The sequence below is a fragment of the Falco punctatus genome (genome assembly GCF_963210335.1).
Source record: "Falco punctatus genome assembly, chromosome: 9".
NCBI lineage: Eukaryota > Metazoa > Chordata > Aves > Falconiformes > Falconidae > Falco > Falco punctatus.
Window position 1 is genome coordinate 38,765,057 of NC_137589.1, and position 24,270 is coordinate 38,789,326.

The 24,270-nt window shown below is 43.3% G+C and overlaps 1 protein-coding gene across 6 annotated transcripts in view; it reads left to right on the top strand.

Annotated features, from left to right (window-relative positions):
• Positions 1–24,270, top strand: part of NDST2 (N-deacetylase and N-sulfotransferase 2) — a 137,251-nt gene that overhangs the window by 57,067 nt on the left and 55,914 nt on the right. Inside the window, exon 1 of one of the 6 annotated variants that reach the window (XM_080401210.1) lies at positions 14,129–16,690. The exons of 4 other annotated variants lie outside the window; for them this stretch is intronic. The gene's annotated coding sequence lies outside the window, so the exon portion shown is untranslated. Of the gene's footprint in view, positions 1–14,128; positions 16,691–16,719; positions 16,945–24,270 lie in introns of those variants that run through there. One more of the 6 variants, XM_080401211.1, reaches the window with a different exon arrangement.

Sequence of the window (24,270 nt, forward strand, 5' to 3'; positions counted from 1 at the left end):
CTGTGTGGGCAGGACCCAGGGCACGCAGAAAGATTACGCACTGAACCCTGCAGATTCCCTGTGAATTTCTTCCTGGGAAGAAATGAAGGGATCAGTCAACGTGATCAGAGGCTGAAGAGAGATGAGAGCTAAGAAGGGATGGGAAGGAGCTAAAAGAGATGAGTGGAATGGACAGAAGCAGAGGGGTGAGACAGCTTTGCCTTTAAGATGGTTAACCTTAAAATTTCCTGCTGAGTATCCCAAAGGCAAGGATGAACTTTCCCAGCTAGAAATGTAGTTACTGTCTAATGGCCATATTCCATCCTTGATCTTCAGGCCAACCTTATAGTGATACCAACAGAGGATGCCATGGAGGATGGAGGGGTACGAGCTTGCTGTGCTGTAGGTATGGCAGATTGAGTGCTGTCTGGCCTGTGGCACAGAGCTAGTGGGGAAAATGTCTTTATATTTTGAAAGAAGGCTGTGACATTAAATTTTATGTCATATCAAGTTTTAATATCTAATTCTCATTGATTAGGAACAGCTGCTTACATGCAAAAGCTATGCTAGTGGGAAAAGGAAACATGATCTAGCTTTTTCTAATGCTCTCATGACAGGAAAATGCTTTTTTAACTGGAAATAAGAAAGCCCAGCCTTTTGGTGCTGTAGCTTTGATCTGTAGCTTAGCCAATCTGCAAAAAGATTTCATGTATTTTGGCTCTTACTTGAACTTTGTGCTTTTTAAGCCTAGTCCAGAACTGTTGAGGCTCTTTTTTAGGTCAGCACTGTTCTTCATGCTGTGTAGACAGGTACAACGGTGACTGAGAGAACATGCAGTGATTATAAATTACTGCTTATTATTATGCTTATCATTTCAGAGGACACATAAATAATTCTGAGGTGCAACAGAACATCGCATCAGGTAGTCCTGGTATGTGGGCTGTGTATTCTTACAGTGCTATGTAGTAAATAATAGGTTACTGATGAATTTATAGTAGCTAGTCTTTTTCTAATTTGTCTCAATAGCAGAGAAGATTGAGTTTCATGTTTAGTTTTGCTTTAAAGTGGATTTAGCTTTACTTTCCAGTGGAAAGCAACTGAATATACCTGCTTAAATTTTAGTAACAAAACCATCTTTCATATGGAAATCAAATTTTCCTTATTGTTAAGTAGATTACTTCCCTAACTATGGCACTTTCTGTCTTTGAATTTTGAACTCCATTCCAAGTTCAAGCATGTCAGTGTGAATCAGTCAGTGGAAAGTGTTCAGCACGTTTGTAACCCACCACAGATTTGAAACACAGTTCTGCCAAAGTCTTAAGGTGTAGTGCATAGCTTTGGTGCTGTGGCTGATAGAAAGTTGTGTGCCATTGCAGATGGATATGGAGAGACACCCTTCTAAAATACATACAGGTATCTACTGGAGAAAAGCCTTTTGGAGGTGTGAAACAGATGAGTTTCCTTTCCTTGTGTAAACAAGCCCTTAGGTGATAAGATTTGCTGCAGACTTCTAGCAAGATGCGGAAATGTTGAAAGGCAAAACATAAATGCACTGCAGCTGGCAGCTGCAGGCCACCAGCCTGAACAGCTCAGAGTAAGGCTGAACAGGACTAGGAAAAAATGGCAAGTCGTTTGGGAACCTGGCATGATGGCACCTCTCCACCTTTGTTAGGACACAAGAAACAATTGGTTATTCGATGTTGTTTTAAACTTGAGTGAGAAAACTAGAGTCTTGAATAGAAAATAATAGTACTAGCACAGTTAATAACTGTGGTGTGAACTGTTTTCTTGTACCACAGTCTGTGGTCTTTGCAGCTGTGTAAGTAGTTTCTTGGCAGTAATTCTAGTGCTGTTAATATTCTGTTCTTTTCTACTTGGCAGAATATTATCTGACCAAGGCTTTACCTTAATTGCCTTTATTCCTTTGGTTTCTTGCTTCTTAAAGGAAACCAAAAAACCACCCAACAATTTTTGTATAAAACAGTAAAGTCAAATGCATTTGCTGCTGAAGAGATCTCTTTACAGAGGTCTCTGTTGCTTCTAGCTCATTCACGTGAATAAATGAATGCAGAGGTTTGGGATTGTGAAAGTAGTAAATACACATCCTTCATTTGCAGTCTCCAAAGTAATCTTGTTCAGAGGTACCCTGCAAGGTTTTGCCAGCATAACTGTATTTCATTCAGATTCTGTGGCAGTCACCCTTAACTGATATGCAATATTCTATGCTAGCTTCAGTTAGATGCCACCAAAAATGTCCTTCTGCCAGGACAGCTTGTTTTTTCAGGGACGTGGTATTAGCTGTTCTGGCAAAGTAACTTTTTTGCCTGTGTAAACCGCATCTCGCCTAGGCAGATTTGCTAGTATAGCTATTTTAGCAAAGCTTTTCTACTGTAGAAAAGACCTTATTGATAATACTGTGAGGTTCCCACAGCAGATGAAAGGCACAATACAAAGGGCTTTACAAACATGAATTAAGCTTCACAACACCCTTGTAAAATAAATCATTCTTCTAGCTTGCCAGTGTCTCGTTGCTTTTAATATGAGATGTGTTGCGGGGATGAGAAGGAAGTGTGGACGATTCAGAGTTGGGGAAATTAATGTCTGCTGGCATTGTAGCATCAATAAACTAAACAAATTTCTAACCTGTTGGAACCCTCTGCCATCTCTGATGTTTAAAATGTCCTAGCAAAATCAGTGGTTTAGAGTATCAAATAGCTCTGGTTGCAGGTTTCACCTGATAGTTGACAGTACGAGGAGTTCTAATGCTGGCGCTTGGCAATTCCTTTTTTCCTGAAAACCTGGGGCTGGCTTTCGTGTATGTGGTGTTCTCATTAATGCTGGTTTTAACGACAGTGTTCTCGCAGAGTGGTTTGTGTTAGACGCTTGCAGTCTCATACCGTATGTGTGGTGTGAACGGCTTACACAGTTAAGGGACCTCAAATGGAATGGAGAGAGGAGCAAACTATGACAGGTTTGTTCTCAAGAATGATTGTAAAGTCAAGTCACTCAAAAATTAGTCTGATCTCAGGTTTGCCCACGTGATCTTAAGTCAGACATTTTTGTGTGCCAATTACCATGTAGTCTTTAATTATATTTTCACATTATTTTTATTCCCTTTCATATCTTAGGGAACAAGGAATAGAAGAACTCTACTAGGATGTAGATTAATTTTCTTCTTTACCATAAAGCAGCATTGCTTTTGAGTTCAGCCTGTAAACTTGGGGCAGGCACAGGCATTTCTGGGGTCCTTTGTTAATACAGGACCCAGGATGTGGCTTTGATACATCTATCAAAGATACAAAAAACCAAGCTGTGCAAATTACCCTCTTCCCAGGTCAGGGCCTTCATGCGATGGTCATTGTTTTCACAAACAAGATACCTTTCCTCTCCAAGTGTGGTGAGGGACTCACTTTGGAAAAGCTGTTCCAGATCTGAAGTCTGAGTGATGGTGAAGACATCTGAGCTGTGTTCGCATCCTGAACCCTGCCTGCCTGCCAGGGCAAGTTCCACTCGCTGGCCGGCGGCGTGCTTGATCCTCCAAGAGGTACTTGATCTAACAGGAGTATTTTTGTGCTCTGATTCCACAGCAACAGCACAGTTTCTTTCTTCCCCCTGCCCTCCCCCCCCCAGGTGGCTGTTGCTTTGAGAATTAGACCTGTGGAAAAGCTTGGCCACCTTGTTCCCATTGAGATTTCAGCTTGCGCAGGTCAAGAGTAGGAGTAGGATGGGGAGCGTGTGACTCTCGGCAGAGCCGGTGTGATTATGAAATGACAGTGGAAGGAACGAGTCCTGCTTAATGGTGGGGATTTAGTGTTAATAAAATGATTGTGTTGAAAGTCACGTCTCTTTCTAAGCTCCACAAATGAAATGCCTGGGACGAGGACATTAGCAACGATCATTTTAGCCCTTCACACATGCTTTTGTATCATTTAGGACCCACGTCCACTTTGTGCACGTGTTCCTGTGCAGTACAAAACCAGGTGTACGTTCTTCTGTCCACCTGCTCGCAGACACCTTTTGTGTGCCTGTCACGTTAAGAAACGTGTTCTTCTGTCACAGCATTCATCCTGGCTTTGTGGGGAAGGGACACGGCAGGTTTGATTGCTCCAATGGAATAGGAAGTAAATGTTAAGGCACCTCTTGGGCATGGTACCTCCTGTAGGCAGCAAGACGCTTCCCTGTGAACTGAAGTACGCGTGTCTGTACAACATCTGCTGCTGCATGGAGGACTAAGAAGCTTTCAATTTTTGAAATACTTCCATAGATCAGCCCCTTCTCATTATTATTTAAAGATGGGTGAGAACAGAAGCATATGATTTGGTATGGGTATCTTGCTAGGGTTGGCTTTTTTCATCTGTAGTGAAGAGAAGAGTCTCTTCATATGTGGGTGCCTAATGCAGGCCTAAATACAATTGCTTCATTTTTTCAACTGTTTTATTTTGTCTGTTCCCCACTATCCTGGTCCTAAGAACTAAACTGTCATCTTTTCCTGCAGAACATGTAATTTGCAGTACCAAGCTGCTCCCTGTGATTTTGTGTGTGTGCGTGTCCATCCTTTACTTCCCTTTCTTAGGAATTGCATGTTCTAGGGAACATTGTAGTAAGTACTGTTCTGCTGTTAACACACTCAGTAACAGGGTATGTTGTAGAATAATTTAAAATTGCATTTAATTTAAAATTCACACAAGTCAGTTACATTATTTAATACTAGATGTGGGAATCTTCCTTCCTTTAAGAGTGAGTATCTAAAGAAATATGTGTCACTATGTTATGCTTTTGCAATAAAGGCTTCTGCTTGCTGTCAAGAGCGTGGTGGCTCTTCACCATCAGTATTGTAGTTCCTAATAGTTTTGAGTCAAGGTGCCAGAAATGTTGTATTTTTCTCTTGACAAATAGTAAGTGGGCGTGTTGACTGTCAAAATCAATGGCTAATGGATGAAACCACATAATCTGGGGTTACAATGGAAAGGCATGTTGTTCAGAGCCATCTTTACAGTGCTGAGGCCAAAATTTCACTGATGCTTAGCTATTTAAAATGTAAAAAGCTGATAAGGATCAAGCATCTAAGTCAGAAATTTCATGTAGGTACAAACCCCCAAAACTAATTAAAATACCTTTTATTATCTTCTAATAAGCACATCTGGGTGTACTTTTCCTGTTAAAGATCTTGTATTTAGTTCAAAGATGAAGAGCATTCCAGTAGTGAACTTTTTTAAAATCGAAAATGAAGTTTGTGATTTCAAGTCTTGCATTGCTTGACTTCAACTATTTGTGGCTGTATATTTTAGTTCGCTCTAGAACTTGTTTATTGAAAGACCTGTGTAAATTCCACGTCTGTTTAGCATTCAGTAATTTACCATTAAGCTACTTGACACAAGTTAAAATTTATGGTTAATACTGTCTTGATTAAACAGCACTCATTATCACTCACTGTGATGTGGCCAAATCAGTTTCCTAGCAGATGTTTCAATAAAGAAGCCATCCTACTATAGCATGTCAAAATTGAGTGTATTGCAGGAATGTTTTGCATTTGCACAGCATCTTTCATTTCAAAGCACTTGACGCAATCCTGTATGGTACTGGGAAAACATTGGGTAATATAATGACCGAAGCAAATTTATACATTTTAAAGAGCTACAGGCCATTTTGTAACGTCAACAGATGTCTTGCACTAAACACTAAAAATTGTATACAAAATAGGTGTCTAGTGGTTTCTAACACAGAACTCAGTCTATATAGCTTGCAGAAGAAGGTTTGGGTTAACCCTCTGAAGGCTGGAACAAGATGCCTCTGTAGATAGTAAATATTTCAAACCACAGATTCAGATGAGTTTTAAGTAATCCTTTGCTCTTCAAGCTTCTCCTCTCTAATTTTTTTTTTTTAGTACTGTTTTATCACCACAGGAAATATTTGTGATTCCCCATCTTTCCCTTGGTTTATTCTTTGGTGCCTGCACGCAGCATCGCTTCAAACTCCTGTTGCGTGGGCTTTGCCAAACTAACTGAAAACTGAAGTGCCGAGGACGTTTTATTCTGTATGCAGTGTTAGGTTCATAGCTATGGGTAAGATGTTCCTCCCTAAGTCCTCGCAATTTGTTTTTATGTATTTTGTTACTTCAGTTGGAGCATGCAGGGAAAGCTGATACAAATCCTAATTGTGTGTATGCAAACCTAAGGATTTTCTGTGTTCAGATTGTTTGCCTGTAATGTGCTTTTCCAGCTCCCATTTTCCAGCCTCTCCAGCATTCAGAAATTGTGTTATAGTTGCAATGTAGCACAAAGCAGATACCTGACACATGATACCAAACAAGTCCCTGCCTAATTTTTTTTTCTGTTTAAGAATTGGACTAATCATGTTTTACTTAATGGTTACATTTATCGATTGTATTTTACAGATAGCATAACTGAGAGCAGACACTGACGGCAATTTGCCCAAGATCTCAGTATTTCCTGTAATTCTGGTTGTGTTTTCCTGATTTGATTTGGAATTATTAAATTAAGAACTGTATGTAATTTCGTAGATGTGTGATGTATCAAGTTTGTGGCTCATCAGGTAATGTTCAGGCTCACCATTTCCCTCTGTGCATGCACCTGGCTGGATTTTCTTGTAACCACAACTCATTTTATTGCCAAATTTTCCCAAGCTTAATGTGACATGGGCATTCTAGTAAGGTTGATGTCCATGTTATGTTACAAGATGAATAGTTCAGCTGGATTTCAGCCATCCTTGAAAGGAAAAAGTACTTTTTCCAAATAGGAAAACTATTTACTGCATTTGTTAGGTCTTTCTATAACTCAAAGGCAGTTGAAGTGGCTTTACTTAAACCAAGGTTGTAACATTTTAGTGCTGAAGGCAAAGGTTAGGGAAGCCAAGGAGCAGTTGACAACAGGCTGAGAAGGTGGAGGAGCGAGCTGGTGTCACCAGGAGGCTACAGCCCCCCTGCATCACTGGTGGGGAGGTGCCAGCTGGGAGAGCCTGGAGTTTCATTTAGCGCTGGTACTGTAACATTTAAAGGAAATGAAGGATAGGGCAAGTGAGAACTGGTGAGAGATCCAGTGAAGGCTTCTGAGGCATTAATGGTCCTCGCAGTGGAGTCATCTTACATTATTCATGCCCTCCAAGCTTTTAGCGAGGCTGAGCACTGCACTCCGGTGTGATAGTAGAAGGTAAAAGGAAATTATCCCTGTAGTGATACATGGTAAGTTCCTTGCCAAAGTTATGATTCTGACAGCCTGTTGAGGGGATAGAAGCATGTCTGAGAGAGGGGAAAACAGAGTTCAACTCTGAACTGATCTAAGAAAGTGCTTAAGATAGCACTGCAGCCAAGCGAGGAGGACTGCTTGAACCTGTAAGTTCTGGGGTCCCTTCCTGCCTTATCTGTATGTCTTCCAAGTGTCGAAAGAAGCTGTGTCTTACAGCTGCAAGATGAGCTAGTACTCACAGCTTTCAAATGATGCTATGGAAAGCTCTGCTGTAGAAGTCTTCAGCGTGTTAAGACAGATGGTAGTGGTCAAGACTTCTCAGTGATTTGTAGATCAGGTACCAGAAATCTGTACCCGAATTCCAGCTTGAGTCTGTAGATGTTACTGTGTTTGTGGTTGTTTATTTGAATACGTTTACCTTTCAGTAGGTAAGTTCCTTATGTTTAGGATTCTTCTTTTCTTCCTCTCCCTCCTACCATATGTAATTTATCCTGTCGGTACATCCAGTAGGACTGTGGGCTCAAGGGGGCTTTTAGGAAGGGTTCAGAAACAGGAGGCTTTTAATGCAGTGGCTCTATATTGGTAATTGATATGGGATATTTGTGCTGAAGTGGTCTCTTATATCCAGCTTTTACTCCCCATCTATCCCCCAGCTCCTCTGAGGTTTCACAGCAAGTATCCAGAATGTAAAACAGATCATTGCAAAATAGCAGAGAATTACCTCACTCAGAGGCTAAGAGTTGCTTTGAGAAGGGAGTGGAGAAGGAGACTGTAAATAGGAGTCCTTTGCTGCTGCTTAAGCTTAAGGATCTCTAAACTTTGACTTACAGTATATACCTTTTGTAGATTGGACTAAAATATATTTCATTGGAAGCAGGGAAGAGAGCTCGTGGTGGAAAAATGCAATTCCTGTGCCAAGTACTGGTTAACTTGTGAGCACAGAACACAGGTTTCCCCATGTGCTCACAGACTCTTTATATCCAGAGTCCTCCTTTTTCTTTCTCACTTACAAAAAATCATGTTTAAGGCTAATATTTTTTAAAGCAAATTATGACTTAGTATTGCAAAGTCTATGGGTTTTAGGCAAGACAGTTCTGAAAACATTACTCTGGAAAGTATATCTTCTACATTGGAGGGGAGTTATTTTGTGTCTGTCAGAGCCAAGAATTTGATGCATTTCCCACTTGACGTAAGCCCTAAGAATAATTTGATTAAAAGACTGTGCCTTGGAGTCCAGCAGACCGGAGTAAAGGGTCTCAGTGAACAGTGTACCTATCCATGCTCTGGTTTTCAGGAGAGATTTAAAGCATTTGGTCACAGCAATAAGGACCAGCAGGAAAATGATGCAGAAAACACAGTGATTAGTATAAGTCTAGGGTTCATAACTGCAGCCAGGACCCGTAAGAGACAGAAAGGAGAAGGGTTTAAAAAAAATAAACTGAATTCTTGGGAAGATTGTTGCTGTGGGATTGCACTCTTGATTGTGCAGTCTCATAGCTGCATCTTAAATGAGCTGTTGTAATTTTACCCCTTGGACATTTTTCAGGCTACTAAACATTCTTTTGCTGGCAGATACCAGCAATACATACTACTGAACGCTCTTGAGATCCAAATGTTACTAATGGCAGCCTTTATGTGATGATTGAGAAATTGTGTCGAAAGTTTTGCCTTACTTTTAAAATATGTTAAGCATTTGATAGTTAAGCAGTTAAACTCTTTTTGACATTGGTTCAACTACAGCATTTCCTTGTAACCGTTGCTGATGGCAGATAATTTTCTTGATGTGGTGTTTTTGCTTCAGTGTCAATCAAGATGTACGATCAGTAACAAATGCAGTGAAAAAGATGCTGGAAGTTCCAGAAAGTCTTTGTTGAAGGGTTTTAGCAGTCCAGGCTTTTCCACTACTTGCCTGTCGTCTTACGAGATGGAGCCTTTTACAGTAGCTCTGTTCATCATTAATTTTGTGACTGATTGCAAAAGTTCCTTTATTGTTTTGTCCCTCTGCAGGTTTAGATTCCTTGTACGCTGCTTATTTAAAAACCTCTCCGTAGTGTTACAGCCTCTAATGGCAGGAGCAGGTGCCGTCAGGCATGCACCCCCCGAGCCCCCCCAGCTCAGTCCCTGGTAGCACAGGTCTCCGTTCACCTCCGCCGGGTATACAGCAGGAGAGCCACGCTTGGATTTCAGCCCAGCCTTTGGTCCCCCCCATCAGCAGTTGTGGAGGTGCCTGCAGAGCTGTGGGGGTAAGGGTGCAAGCCTGTGACTTGAAAGAAAGAAGCTACGTGCTTTGCCTCCATTGCACTTACTAAAAAGGGGATGTGTTGGGTTCGTGTGACCAGGTTTTGGTAATGGGGGGCTACAGGGGTGGCTTCTGTGAGAAGCTGTCAACAGCTTTCCCTGTGTCTGATGGAGCCAACGCCAGCCGGCTCCAAGTCTGACCTGCTGCTGGCCAAGGTAAACGGTGATGGTGGTAACACCTCTGGGGTAACGTATTCTTTAAGAAGGGGGAAAAAATGGTGCATGACAGCACTTGCAGAAGGAGAGAGGAGAGAAAGTATGTGAAACAACTCTGCAGACACCCAGGTCTGTGCAGAAGCAGGCAGAAGGTGCTCCAGGTGCTGGAGCAGAGATTTCCCTGCAGCCTGTGGGGAAGACCATGGTGAGGCAGGCTGTCCCCCTTGGCCTATGGAGATTAGTGGTGGAGCAGACACCCACCTGCAACCTGGGGAGGTTGGTGGTGGAGCAGACACCCACCTGCAACCTGGGGAGGTTGGTGGTGGAGCAGACACCCACCTGCAGCCTGGGGAGGTTGGTGGTGGAGCAGACACCCACCTGCAGCCTGGGGAGGTTGGTGGTGGAGCAGACACCCACCTGCAGCCTGGGGAGGTTGGTGGTGGAGCAGACACCCACCTGCAGCCTGGGGAGGTTGGTGGTGGAGCAGACACCCACCTGCAGCCTGGGGAGGACCCCATGCCAGAGCAGGGTGAAGGAGGCTGTGACCCTGTGAGCAGCCCACGCTGGAGCAGCACCTGGCAGGACCTGTGGCCCCATGGAGAGGAGCCCAGGCTGGGGCAGGTTTGCTGACCGGGCTTGATCCCATGGAAGACCACACTGAAGCAGTTAATAGAGAACTGCAGCCCGTGGGGGGGGTGGGGAGTCTATCGGAGCAGTTTGTGGAGGACTGTCTCCCGTGGGAAGGACCCCACACTGGAGCAGGGCAGTGTGTGAGGAGCCCCGTCCCTGTGGGGGAAGGAGCGGCGGGGGCGTTGTGTGATGGACTGGCCACAGCCCCTGTTCCGTGTGTCCCTGTGCTGCTCGGGGAGGAGGCAGAGACATCGGCAGTGAAGTTAAGCCTTGGAAGAAGGGAGGGGTGGGGGAGGGAGGTATTTTTAAGATTTGGTTTTATTTCTCATAATCCCACTCTGATTTGATTGGTAATAAATTAAATTATTTTTTTTCCCCAAGTCTGTTTTGCCTGTGACGGTAATTGGTGAGTGATCTCTCCCTGTCCTTATCTCGACCCATGAGCTTTTCATTCATTTTCTCTCCCCTGCCCAGCTGAGGAGGGGAGTGATAGAGCAGCTTGGGTGGGCACCTGCTCTTCGCCCAGGGTCAGCCCACCACTGGGGAAGGGATGGGGCAATAAAAAGCAGTAGTCCAAGGATGAGAGAGCAGGGAAACTCCGCTTCTCTCTGCAGAAGTGTGACAGGAAAGTCCTGCTCTGGAGAACAGGTAAGCTTAGCCTGGGAAATCAGGGGGAGGCACTGGAGAGACTGGCTTTCGCATAAAGCCTGCTGGCTCCATCTGAGCCCTCGGCGTGCCTGCTATGCTTAATAAGGTGGGTGTTTAAATAGTTTCAAGCAGGCTTTGAAGTTAGAGCCGTGTTGAGTTAAGGTAGAGGTCAGTGTGTTGTAACTGTTGGCTGAACATTGATAACAACTTTGTGTACCTTTATGTTTTTATTTGACAAAAAAACCCACAGCTTAGGAGTATGGTTTTTAATTGAGAATTTAATAATTATGGCAGTTTTATGTGGCAAAACCCAACAAATTGCAGAAGGTTGTTATTTTTCCATAGTACTTTTCTTCATGGCCTAATTGAACGTGTGAAATAAAATTCTTGGGCCTGGATTTTTTCCTCCAACATGCAGAGAAGCTTGTATTTACGGTCTTAAATTTTGAACCATGTTTGTCAAGCGTTTTAAAGCAAGGGAATGCCAGGCAAGAGGGAAATGGCTGTCTCCCACTGGAATCACTCTACGGCCGTAATGGCTGTACCTGGGAAACTGGTACAGAGCAGCACTTCACGCTGCAACCCCTGCAGGCACTGGCAGCAGCGAAACAGGAGATTTTAGAGAGGAGTATCAGTGCAGGCAAGCCCAGCGCTGCTGATGTGGAAGGCATTGGTCCAGAAGATTTTTATCATCTGTTTAGGTTTGCTATTCCCTGCTCATGTCGCACCTCCTCACTATTCTTCCTTCTGACTTCCAGGCTGCCATCTCTAGCAGGTGAGGCTCCCTGGCCCTGGCCTGGCTTTGGAGAGGGTGTGAGAGGCAATAGCAGACCCTTGAAGAAGGGCATGCAGTTGTATCCCCTGTTTTGTCAGGAGTGTATAGAACACTTGGGATGGTGATTGCTGGAGGCACAACACTGCTTCAAAGCTTTAAAGATACAGTTGAGTGGAGATTGCACTGGTATAGGGAGGCCAGTATGGGCTGAAAAAGTGATTACAGGAGAGCACTCCAGTGCAGCTGAAGTGGGAAAAAAGTTTTCCCCACTTTTTGACAGGAATATGTTTATATAATTAGTAGAAAAACTGCTCTCAAACATCTGTAATTTTGTGTTTATTCCTATGGGGAAAAATGCTTTCAGAGATCTGCAATTTTTTCTATGTTCCCGTGGGGACAGTAGAATGTGTGACTATAAACCTCCCTTGATACCACATCTTTGGCACATCATCTGTCCGTCCCTTCAGATGTGTGCAGCCCTTCTTCCCTGCGATCAGAGTTACAGAAAGCAGCTAATCAATCAGCCCTGAGGGCACCAGTGTCCCGAGACGCTTCATTCCCACCTGTGTGCTGTTTCTCCAGGGGTCCAGGGACTGCCTCAAGCTCAGTGCTGGCCAGAGTGGTGCGGTAGGTGTGCCTGCCTCCTCTTCTGCCTCCAGCCTTGTCTCCTGGATAGACGGTGCACCTCTGTTGTAGATGGTGTGTCTTCTGTCGTGTCTTGTCCCTGGCTCCGTCTCCTTTTCCTCCTGACTGGCCCCTCGGGTGGCCATTGGATGCATTTCATCACTCTGTTTGGTTGGGACTGTCAGTGGACCTTGTCGCTAGCACTGAGCTCTGCCCACCTTGTTCAGATATGGTGGGACTGCACCCCGTAAGTGCTCTGGGCTGCTTGCTCTCTATCGGAGCAGCCAGCCCTTGATGTACCCTGAGACCACAAGACATTGTACTAGCTGAGTCACTTAGGTGAGAAAGTAGCCAGGAGAGGTGGAACAACCAAGCTGCAAGATCACGGGCTTCTTTTGAAGCTGAAACAGTTGTAAAGGTGAAAACATGAGAGCACAGGGTTAGAGTGTTTCTTTTCTTGCTGGTGGTACTTTAGGGAGTTTTATGTTTGTTTTTTTTAAAGCTGTGCCTGCCTGACACCAGCCACTCGCCGCAGTGGTAAACAACACATGGCACATAGCAAAAATTCCCTTTTCTGTCTCCCCATACTTGCTGCAGGACCAATAATGAGAGGTGCTGGTGACACTGGTGGTGGTGGTCACTATCTCTGTCACTGGTACAGCTTCATGGAATGAAAGGGATCCTAAAGTGAAGGGATCTGCTTATATGTCAACAAATTAATAATGTATCTTCCTTTTTGCAGCAGTATATAGCTTCTTTATCTCAGGTCAACGGCAACAGCTTCCATTCTGTACTTCGTAAATAGTCAAAGTATCATCCTCCTGTTCTGCCTTTGGTATTTAAGAAGGTCTCTAGAAATGTTCAAAATGCCTACAAATAACTTGATTTTTTAAAAAGTTAGACCAGTATTGTGGATTACTGTTGTCTTATCTTCTGTTGCAGTTTTGCCTATACATCTTTCTGTTGTCTCTCTTCTTAAACTATAAGCTCTTCTTTGTTCTGCATTTATGTGGCACGCTTCATAAGACTTTTTATCACTGTAGCTACAGTGATATAATTTACAACATGTTTTTCCTGCAGAAGATACTGCTCCTGGTATGTCTTCTCTGTTGCCCATAGTGGATCAGAACATCTGTCCATCAAGATTCAAAATCCTCCCCGTATCAACAGTAGCTCTGTTTGAGAAAAAAGTTCTGTAGAAGATTGTTATCTTACACTTTTCCTAGATGTTTACTGTTCTGTTTTGCCTCGAAACAGGAACATTTCTGTGCTTTGTGATTGATAACTATTGTTATTAATTCAAATATGCTTATTACAAATATTAATGTTCCATAATTCTCTTAACATTAGTGTTAATGCTGTAGGAAGCACTACTGGGTAATTGTGTATGGTGTGAAACTATATAATCTCATATTACCTAGATTTTTGCCCCTGGGTTTCATTATGTATTCCTTTGTTTTTTAATTAGGAAACCAAATTTATAGTTCTTAATCTGTCCAGTCTCTCCTCTTGACTGTTTTGGATTTTTCATGTACCTCTTAAAACATCCTGTTGGATTTAAAAAAAAAAAAAAGGGGGGGGGGGGGAAGGGGGGGAGAAAGAGCGAGAAGAAAACCAACAGACTTTAGATGTATTTCTTTATGGGGTTTTTTTTTCAATTAGCAATTTCAATCCATTACTTCAATGTTTTTCTGTTGTTTTAGGATAAAGTGTTGAGAACTGAACAGTGTTTCACAGTGGAAAGCACATGTTAATTCTTGTTCTGCTGATCTTTTAATTCCTAATACATCTCAATGTAACTGAAATTGCATTTTTACTGCATTTTTTTACTGTCACTACTTGCTGAGCACACAGCGTACCTTCATGAAGGTGTCTAGTTTTTCCCCCTTTTTTGAGTCAGTAATTTATTTATGACCCCGTGCAAATAAAAGTATGAGCAGTTATAATTTTGACTGTTTAGTACTTTGCTTAACTAGAAGGTATCATCATGTTTCTTCTTCTTAATGCAATTCTTCTGAGGGGAATACATATGTATGGAATTATTGTTTGGATTACAGTTTGTTTGTATTGCTAAAGTGCACAGAGTCCCCATCACAGGTCAGGTGCCAGCTGTTTTGGATGCTCCGTGAATGTAGCACACAAAAAAATAGCCTTCATTTCAACTCATTTGCAAGCTACAGAAGTCAGGTTTATTAATCAAAAACCCACTGCGCCACCATTTCTGCTTCTTTGGAGTATGTCAAATCTTTAAAATCTTTTCCTACTGCTACATTTGATTAGTTCAAACAGTTATATTTTCTGTTCACCAGTGTTACAATTTTACCAGATTTTATTGACAGCTTGCTTTACGCCAGTGTTAGGTGCCATTTTTCCTGAATTTGTGTTCAGCGTTTTATACCATGGTTTGTATATGAAAGTTGTTTCCATACAAATGGGGTTACATTTTTCTCTTATTAGAGAGAGAATGTTTTTATTTGGCTCTATGTAATCCTCTGCATATGACAAATCTTTTCCTACCTGATTGATGCGGTGTAGCCTGGTTTATAGCCCACCGTGATCACAGCCCAGCAACTTCTGTCATTCTGCTTTGTTTCAGTTCTACTTGTTATGCCATTCTCTTCTTGCATGGCAGAGTAATTTTTGCTCTCTTTTATTCCATTCTTCATCCTACATCAGCCCCTTGAGCCCCAGATGTTACTGGTCTGAAATTGGGACAGAAATTACCCCTGATCTCAGAAGACCCCAGGCACTCTCTTTTACCACTTCCACAGGCTACGTGTGCGAATGCATCGCCATGCCTCTCGCGGAGAGAATGTTTTGGAAGGGCCAGGGCTGTATCACAGCGCTGTCATCTCCACATCCCTCTGCTGGGATGGATATCTGGAGTAACGGTGGGCTACACAGATAAACCAGTTATCCAAATTCTCCAGCCGTGTTTCCTCCCACCCTTTTCCTTTACTTCTTGCCCTGTGGGCACTACTGAGTGCAGTTCTGTCCACAGCCAGCCTGCACCAGTACCTGTCTGCTATATACTGGGGGCTTGTCATCCACTTGTCAGCAATTGCACTTTATTTCCATACCACAGCTTCAAAAGCTATCCCTGACTTCTGAGCTCCAGACAGGCCTTGCTTTCTCGCATTGCCTTGGTTATAGACTGCCCTGTGCTACAAAGGTGCTGGTGAATGGGAAAGAGGGGGTTGTGCTGGCAGGGGAAGGCCGAGACAAAAACCCTGGGCAGAGTCCTCTCCGAGCAAGCTGGGGGTCTGCCTTTCTATTTCTGACAGCATCTGCAGTTGTCAAAATTAACATGCTGTGTGATGGGGAATTTCCTGATGCGTGCCTTGGCAGGGAAATGCAGGATGGTTCCCGTGCGCAGCGGCTGGGGGTGTGATGCAATATGTGGAGGCTTTATTTTGCCATCCTTGGGTGCCCCTGGCCTCGTTTGTCAGCATAGCCGCGAGTGCAGGTTGTCCACTGTCCTCTTCAGTTCATCTGTCTTGGGGAGTTGTTGCATACGTCTCTGAGCTTCGGTGTGGTCAGGGGAAGTCTTGGTGATGAAGATGATGTAACTTGTATTTTTATGTATGCGGGGCCTGGGGATAGGGCTGCCCGGTTTATAAGAACTTCATTGTGATGGATTAACTTTCCTCCTGAATGATTGCCTATGGTACATCCAAATGAGAGATTGCAAAGCCGGCCTAGCAGCCCGAGCAGAGCAATTAAAAGGCCCTGTGTGGGCAGGGAGTCAGGGAGAGAGCCACGCTGCCTTGGCACGGCCGCCCCCGGCACGTCGGGCATCGGGGGCTCCTAGTGCGTGAGCTTCCTGCCGCAGGGAGCCCTCCCTCCTCCCCAGCGCTCCGCTAGGTCACTAATGAACCTCCGCGGGAAAAGACAAAATGCAGGGCATGAATAGCTTTACAGTCTCTTTTCTCCCACCCACCCCGTGCTCTGTCCTGGGAATGTGCTGCCCACACGGTGACCAGAGAGGAATCTGGAAGGATTTGCAAGATAATGCCATATCTAATGTTCCATTCTCACACTTTTCTCCCTGCATTTTTAAAAATGTTTACATGTTTCCTTTCAGTTTGCATGAATAAGCACATCAGTCCGACACTAAAAAGGGGAAAATGCATTTCCAAATGAGTGAAGCCGCATAACTGCAATAACTTGCTTTAATTACGTATGTTGTGTTTAGTTTCTGGAAGCCTTGTGCATTTTTGCCTCCAACAAGTAGCCTTTCCTGTTTGCTTGCTGCTGTTTACCAGGCTGGCCATCCTCCCAAAGCAATCCTCATCCAGATTCTCCACTTGACAGATGCTCGCCAAGAACCTCAAATGCTCAGTGTCATCTTGGATGTTGCTCTGGCAGACAGCAAAAGGTAGAGAGTTCTCCCTAGGAATTTGGTGTCTTACCATGGTTTGAAGTAATGTGTTTTTCATCCTGTTGATGACGTTTTTAGAAAGATCTAAAGTTACAGCTCAAGGCAGAGTTGTCTCACTTGTGAGTACAGTTTCAGCCAACTAGTAAGCACAGGCGGAGGTCATTGATAACATCCTCCTCCTCAGGTGGTCATAGATTCTGGGTGCTGGAGCACTGCTGTTGCATGCTTCTCTGTAGCTACCGTTTTTCCTGGTAAGTGCCTTGTTTTCCTTTCCTTTACTGTTTTAAGAGGATTGGGAGAAGATGCGCTCTCAAAGTGCTTTGGCTTTTTTATTTTTGGATGACAAAAGCTGCAGAAGCATAATTAAGTTATTTTTACTGCTGGCTAAATAATATTTCTCACTCTCTTTTCTCGTCTGCCATTGCCTGTATTTAACCTGTTGGGTTTTGTTTTAGCCCAGAAATGAATGTGCTTTTTAACTCTTGCACCTTTGGTAAGGTTGATAGTTTTGGAGTTACTAAGCTTGTTATTCTCTTCGACAATCAGGAGTTATTTAAGGTGTTATGCAGTATGAGAAAAGGTCTTTCTTTGAAGGCTTTCAAAGCGAAGTTGAAAATGAGGCAGCAAAGATTAAAGGGAAGCTTCTCTGCCTTCCCCTAGTGTTTTTCCCTGTCTGCAGCGGGGAAGAGCTGTTTGGTACTGTTGGCATTAAATGAAGAGAAGAACCAACGGTAAAATTTTCTCTCCCTCTGGAAAGACACGATTTTTTAGAAGGTTCAGGGTCAATTCAGAGAGCTAAAACAGCCCTTCACATTATGGTGGCCTGTGCCCATCATACCCCTTAGCCTTCTCTGAGGAGCTCCAGCAAAGGCAGCCAGAGTGGTCCAAAGTGTCCAGAAAGAACCTCTGTGCTGCCCTTCCCACAGCTGGGCAGCCGACAGTGGTCATTTCTTCCGCTGCTCAGGACCATCTGTGTGTGCAAAAGGGAGATACTTGCTCTTCCTTCCTGAAACTTTCTCTGTAGAAGTTGCTGTGCTCTCAGGATACAATGACTGTATTAATAAATTCATCAATCACAATAATCTGATTAAATAGATGGGGGAGAGGAAGCCAGTAGATAAAGCAAACAGATTATTTTAAGATGTTTGTGATACCCAATTAGTGACTGACTCAGCGTTTAAATGGAAGTGTTGCACAAGAGATTTACTGGTAACCAATGTAATGAATTATATTGGATGGTTTTTCATCTCAGAGAAAGGTTAGTGTACTGTTACAGCGACCTGTAAATAAAACAGTGGCAAAGTATTACGTGTAAGAAATATGAGGCATGTATTACTTTGTATTTTTTTCATTTGCAGATATATGTGTATGTGCTTTTTGCTTAGTAATGGGCTACGATGTAGACAGTCCTACAGAGAGATTAGCATGGATATAAGCCATGTTACAGGCACTCTGGCCAGGACCTGGTGAACATGTTTAAAGCCTTACAGGAAACTGGAACTTGAGTAGGAAGGGAGTCGCTTTGTGTCACTGAGGTTTCGAGGGCAATCCCCTAGAGTACAGAGATAATGGAAGGGAAGCTTTGTGACAGGGAGCATATGTTTTTGTGACGATTACACTGTGTATAGATTAGGACTTCTGGGAGGGAGGGAGGGAATGGGAAGAAGTGCTTGGAACACAGGGCCATCTGCCAGTACCTTGGCATAGTCATTTCATTAATGAGAAGCTTATTAGCTTGAGTCCAGCTGAAATAGACAAGAAAGGCAGCCAGAGGGACAGAAAATTCTTGTCCAGCCGCCATTGAAATGGGGAAGAGATGGCTTTGATAACCTGTAAAATCTCATTTTGTTAAAAGAACTGTTCTTGTCCTGCTTGGTAAGGAGGTATCAGTCTTCTTGTCACTGACAAGATGTTTTCCTGTATTTTGTGCTGCAGTGTGGGACATCTTTTGGTAGGGGGAACGTATAACTGAGGGTGAGCTGTAATTGTCAAGAAGATGCTAGGGAAAACGGAAAGAACGGTGGATTTTCCCTTTAAACACTTGAAGGTGCCCTTGTATTGAATGCTGGATGATTAACATCTGTGGTGACAAAGAATGACACCTGGAAGACACAACTTTGCAAGTGCTACAGTCCCAGCCCTGGTTGTGCCAGAAAAGTTGGAGTACACGGTTTGGCCTGTGCTCCGTGCCAGCCAAAAAAATCGGGGGGGTGCTCTGGGTGGGCAGAAAATAGTGCTGCGGGGGTTGGGAGCCAGTGGACTCCATTCCTGCGGCTGCTGAGCATGTGCTTGGTCCCTCAGTTTTGTGGTCCTGTAAATCAGAAAAATTATACTTACCCTCTTTTAGGGAGAGCTTTGCTACTGTTCTGTTGACGCAAGGCTTAAGTGCTATTGTATTTAAACATCTCTGTTGTTCTTTTGACAGTTGAGTCAGACTTGAGTCTGGGTGAGGGTGAGATGGCAGAGCCTTTGCCTGGAGAAAAGGGTGGTTACAAGTACAAAGTGGTTTCAGTGTTGGCATTTGGGAAATTGCTTCTCTTTTGTCTGGTTTTATACTGTTCAGGTTGGACTGGTAGTTAGGCTTAAAGGAAGGAGCGACAAAAGAATGTTTCCCATGAAAAGCCTTATAATCTGCCACTGCCTAGGTCCCCAGGAGCGTGGATGTGTTCAGGGCATGGGGCGAGGGTTATGCACTTCACCAGCAAGATGGTCTGGTAAATAAGGCTGGACAAAGGCAAATTCTGTTTGCACTGCTGGGATAAAAAAAGGAATTTTCCCTCGACGTTTCTGCTGATTTGTGAAGTAACTCAGATGGGGCATTGTCTCTGACTTTGTCTATTGTAAATCTGTTGAAACAAAAGGAAAGTGCATTTTCAAAAAATGAGTATAAAAATATAGCTTAGGAGTGTCAAAACACCTAAGCAGAGTGAGCCTTAACTGAAAGGGGTTTGGTTAGTCATGCGCTTTGCAAATTCTCTTTTTGTATTGAGGAGGGGAGAAGATCAGTGAGATGAAAATCTATGTTATTACAAAGATAAGAACGGGTTATGGTTGGGTCCCAAAGGAGAAAGAAGTTTTTAAATATTATTAAAAAAACCCAACCCATTGCTGTGATTCATCTGTAATGCTTAGACAGTTCCATGCCAAAAAAATAATTATCGTATTGTACAGCATGGTGTTTATATACATAAATGTATGTAAAAATACTAGCACAATATAAATTTAAATCCTGACCCTGTGCTTGTTGAATTGAGTGGAAATACTTCTCATGGTTGTGACAGGCATTGGATCAGATTCTCACGCTGACATGTAAATGTGGTCTAAAACTCAAACTGAACGTTCTCCTTTTGCATATTTTTTTCTACCTGCCTTAAAATGGAGCAGAGTTGATTGCAAGTCTTAAAAAAAAAGTTGTCCCCCGCACCAGACCCTGCTGTGTTCTATCTTCTGAAACACTGTTTGATAGTATCCTAAGTGATAATATTGAATTGGCACGTTGCATGCTTTCTAAACTGACAGTTCGTGTATTTTCTCTCAAGTAGTGGAAGAATACTGTTGGTCCCGCAAGGGCATAGTAGGTCAGGGTTTTGGCTCAGTCTACGAGTCTAAAAGGCTTTGCACTTAGTGAAGCCATAAAGAAACCTCCAGCTGGCTGGATGCCTCTCTTAAAAACACAAGTGTGGCCTTATTCCACACAGAAGTGATGCTCAGGCAGAGCTTGTACGCCTCGATCTCTTGGGATGAGAGGGGAGTGAGAGGAGGGCCTTCACTGGTGTTCCAGTGGAGCCAGGAAAGTCAGATGTTTGCATGAAGGCACAGGGAAATTTAATCACTGATTGACTCAGGATCACTGAAAGGGTGTAGAATAAGATGGGGGAAGAAGGAGTCAGGCAGCAGAGAGCTTCTAACTTTGAGGTAGGAAAGGAAATTAGGAAGGGAAGTAGAAATTTTCATTTTGTTGCAAGCACAAAAGCTCCCTTAGCTGTTGATGTGAAGTATGGAATCATGGAGCTCTGCGCAGCGTTTTCCTTCCAGCAGCAGAGCACGGAGCTGAGTGCCGGCATCAGGAGTGCTCTGTACAGCTTTGCTTTAGTGCCTTTCTGGGTCAGTGACTCTCAAACAATGCCGCACAGAGCTGCTTTAGTCACGCTTCCATGAGTCGATCTGTAAGTACTGACACTTCTCCCTGATCATAACCCAGTCTCCTAGAGAATCTGCAGGCTTTTTGGACTACTAATCTCAAAGCATTTATGGTGTTCCTTGAACTCAGGTTGGCTGATCATGTGTACCTTTTTTCAGATGCCATTCTTCCTGACAATTCAACCACAGTCAGATTGTTGACTTCAAAAGACCAAGTGAAAGGATGTGGCCAAGTCCTTGCACCTGTAGCATTGAAAGAATTGATACTCCTTGCATTGTTCTGGCGCCACTCTTGCAGTAGCCACAATCTGTAGTATTGTCTCATGGAAAATGAGGAGAAAGAGAATTACTGGTTCACTGAAAGATATTTTTTTTCCAGGCATAATGAACAATAGGATCAAGCAGCTGCATTGTTTATAGTCTTTTAAAATGGATTGCGTACCAGGTTGTTTTACCTCTGCATCCCAGAAAATAAAAAGGAAGAGGGAATGCAGGCAGAGTAAAGCAGCGCATTTAAATATTCTTTCAGACAAGCTTATGCGGTAGTGGGGACTTCTGTGAATGGATCAGGTATCTGTTTCCATTTGTGGGAAGGTTTGGACGATTTGAACATTTCTGTAGCCAACCTTGGTGGTGATTGGGAGCCCCTAGGGAGGAGGGAACAGTCTGTTCAACATTTGCGCGTTCCTCACCAGCTGACTGCACCTGCAGCCTTCACCATCAGCGGCCGGGTTTAGAGGCGTTTTGGAAAGCAGCGGCAGTGAGGAGCAGAGCTTGAGAAAACTGTGTGGAGAGAGAGAAAGCTGTCACACCCCAAAGTGTGGGAAACATCCTGGAGATACATGTCTGTTTCTGAGCATTGGCTTAGCAGAATTTGGGGCTGAACACTGGCTAAGCACGTAAAAGGTAACTGAGTAGAAGTTTTGGTTTCTTCTTTCCCCTCATTCCCCTGAAAGCATGATTTATTTTTACCTGTTCTCTCTTGTTTCCATGTATACAAGTTTCCTTCCTCTCACTTACTGAAAAAGGCAAAATGCTACTAATTGAACAGGTGTGGATACAACCCATCTGGTAGCAAGTCCTGTCCTTTCACGATTTGGCTTCAACATACCATATTTATTCTTCCAGCTTTGGATTTCATTCAGCTTTGTGCATTTGCATCCAAGAAGAAGCCCTATATCTGTAATTTTTATTCTGTTTATTGGATGGAGTATCTCTTCTCAGTATGTATCTTTTCTGTACAGCCGGCTGTGCTCTGGCCATGTACCGGACATCTTGGAAGTTACTACTATGAACCTCAACGATCATGCAAGGAAAGCTGTTTAAACAGCACATTAGAACTGAATTGTGGGCAAAACTCTATTTTCTTTATTGCTGTGTGTCTTTACAGTCATATCAAACATGTGCTTTATACCTTTTATTTGGGTATAGATTATTGGCTTTATTGGTTTTCCCCTTTATGAAAAATGAACAGTGTTAATTTTAATCAGTTCCTTGGTGCGGGGGTAAATCGTAAATTAGAATTACCAGTTCATAACATTGTAGGCACATTTGTGAGGCTAAGTAAGGAGCTGTTTGTACTTTGGGTTTTTCCCCCCACATAATCTTAGATGTTGGAGGAATCTCCGCTGCAATGTAGAGTGCACTTCACTTTATGATAAAAGGCAGAGATAAGACTAAGCATAAGGAGCCCGAAGAGGCAACACTGTCCAGATCAAATATTGACAATGATAAATGAAAAACGTAGAGAAGGAATTACATGGGCTTAAAGTTAGCAGGTTTCTGACTTAATTTGCTTTATTTAACAGAGGAATTAAATGAGATAAATGACTGTCTTCCTCTTGAAATTCTCCATGGTGGCTGTCAACTTCACTGTAAATTGGGGGTCACCATTCAGGCACAAATCCTTTACATAGCTTTCTGTTGGCATCAAGTTTATTCCTGTGGGATTTGGCCTCCTGGGTGTTTTCAGGCCATAAATCTAACACGTGATTGCGTTTCATTAATCTTGTTATTTGTTTGCTATTTTTTTTTTAATGCTATTTTTCTTAAGATAGCAATGGCTTTGTGACTGGTGTAGGGAAGATAAGGCATTGCTTTGTCTGTGAGAGCCATGGTTTATTAGGACCAGGGAAAGACTGTTACCAAACTGGGCATGTCTAGTTCTTTTGGGTGCTCTTAATTTTGAATGCTTTGGGGGAGGAGTAGCCTAAACAACCCACTAGCAGAATTGTTTAAATGATCTGAATGGGGTGAAAGGTTTAAATACAGTGCTCTGCTGCTTTAACCCAGTAATGCAGAGAATGCTCAATGCTATCAACTTAATTACAGCATTGCTGTCAGGAAGCAGTGGCTCTGTGGCAGAATGGAAACTGACAGTCTTTTAAGATCTAGCTATCTAATACATAAATCATAATTTTTCCTTCTTCCAGACCATTCTTTGCTCGTTGAGGAACAGTCAAAGACAGGGGGCAGGAAGAGAGAATTATAGCAATGGAAGTACATCAGCTGAGAAAGCTATTTCCTTCCTACCCACCTGATGAGAGCAGAAAGCAAAAGAGAACAAGGAGAGACCTTTTCCTAATATTTTATTTGTAATCGTTCCCCCCTTTTTTTCACAAATTTCTTCTCACAAAGATGGCATGATTTTAGCTGCTGGGCTGCAGCACTGGAAAGAAGGCTGTTACTGATACTTCCCTCCCCGTTGGCCTTGATTGCAGTTTGTTTGCTTTTTTGTTTGTTGGGAGACATACAGCTAGCTGATAGCAGCAGAGAAAAGGACAGAGGCAGACACAAATAGCGGTATGGTTTTAACACTTCACTGCCTGCATTGGCCTTTCCAAAAATTGGACTGCTGGAGCAGTAAGGGTCATTGGCATTTCAGAGCAGCACGGTTGCAAGCAAGCGCAGTCCTGATGGCAGACAGGGTCTGGGCCACATGCCCTCCGTATGATGCATAGGCTTACAGGGAGGAATCCTTTCCTCTGTGCAGACAAGGTTATGCCACGTAAGGACGTGCTAGATCTGAAGTAGGGCATTGCCTGGATGATGAACCATGCTAAGCTGTTTGCTTTACATTGTCAGACTGATGCTTCTCCTTCCTCAGATGGCTCTGCCCTTTTCTTCTGCTGTGAAAGTTTCTCTGGTGAATTATGTTGAAGGCAGCCCATCGTACAAGAGGAGGGGAGGAATTTAAGAGATCGCTTCTAGAACTTTGAAAATGAGACTGCTTTCTCTTATCAGAAATAGGAATTCACTTAAGAGCTTCACTGGGTCTCAGAAACCTTTCCCCTTCTCAAACCAGTTCTGCTGGATGCGCGTGAATGAACCATACAGGAGCTGTATGTGTCCAGGTAAACTGTTTTGATGGCAAATGTCCTTGATTAACTATTTCAAGTATATCCTTGCTACCTAATTTCCATTTCTTTCACTTCCTT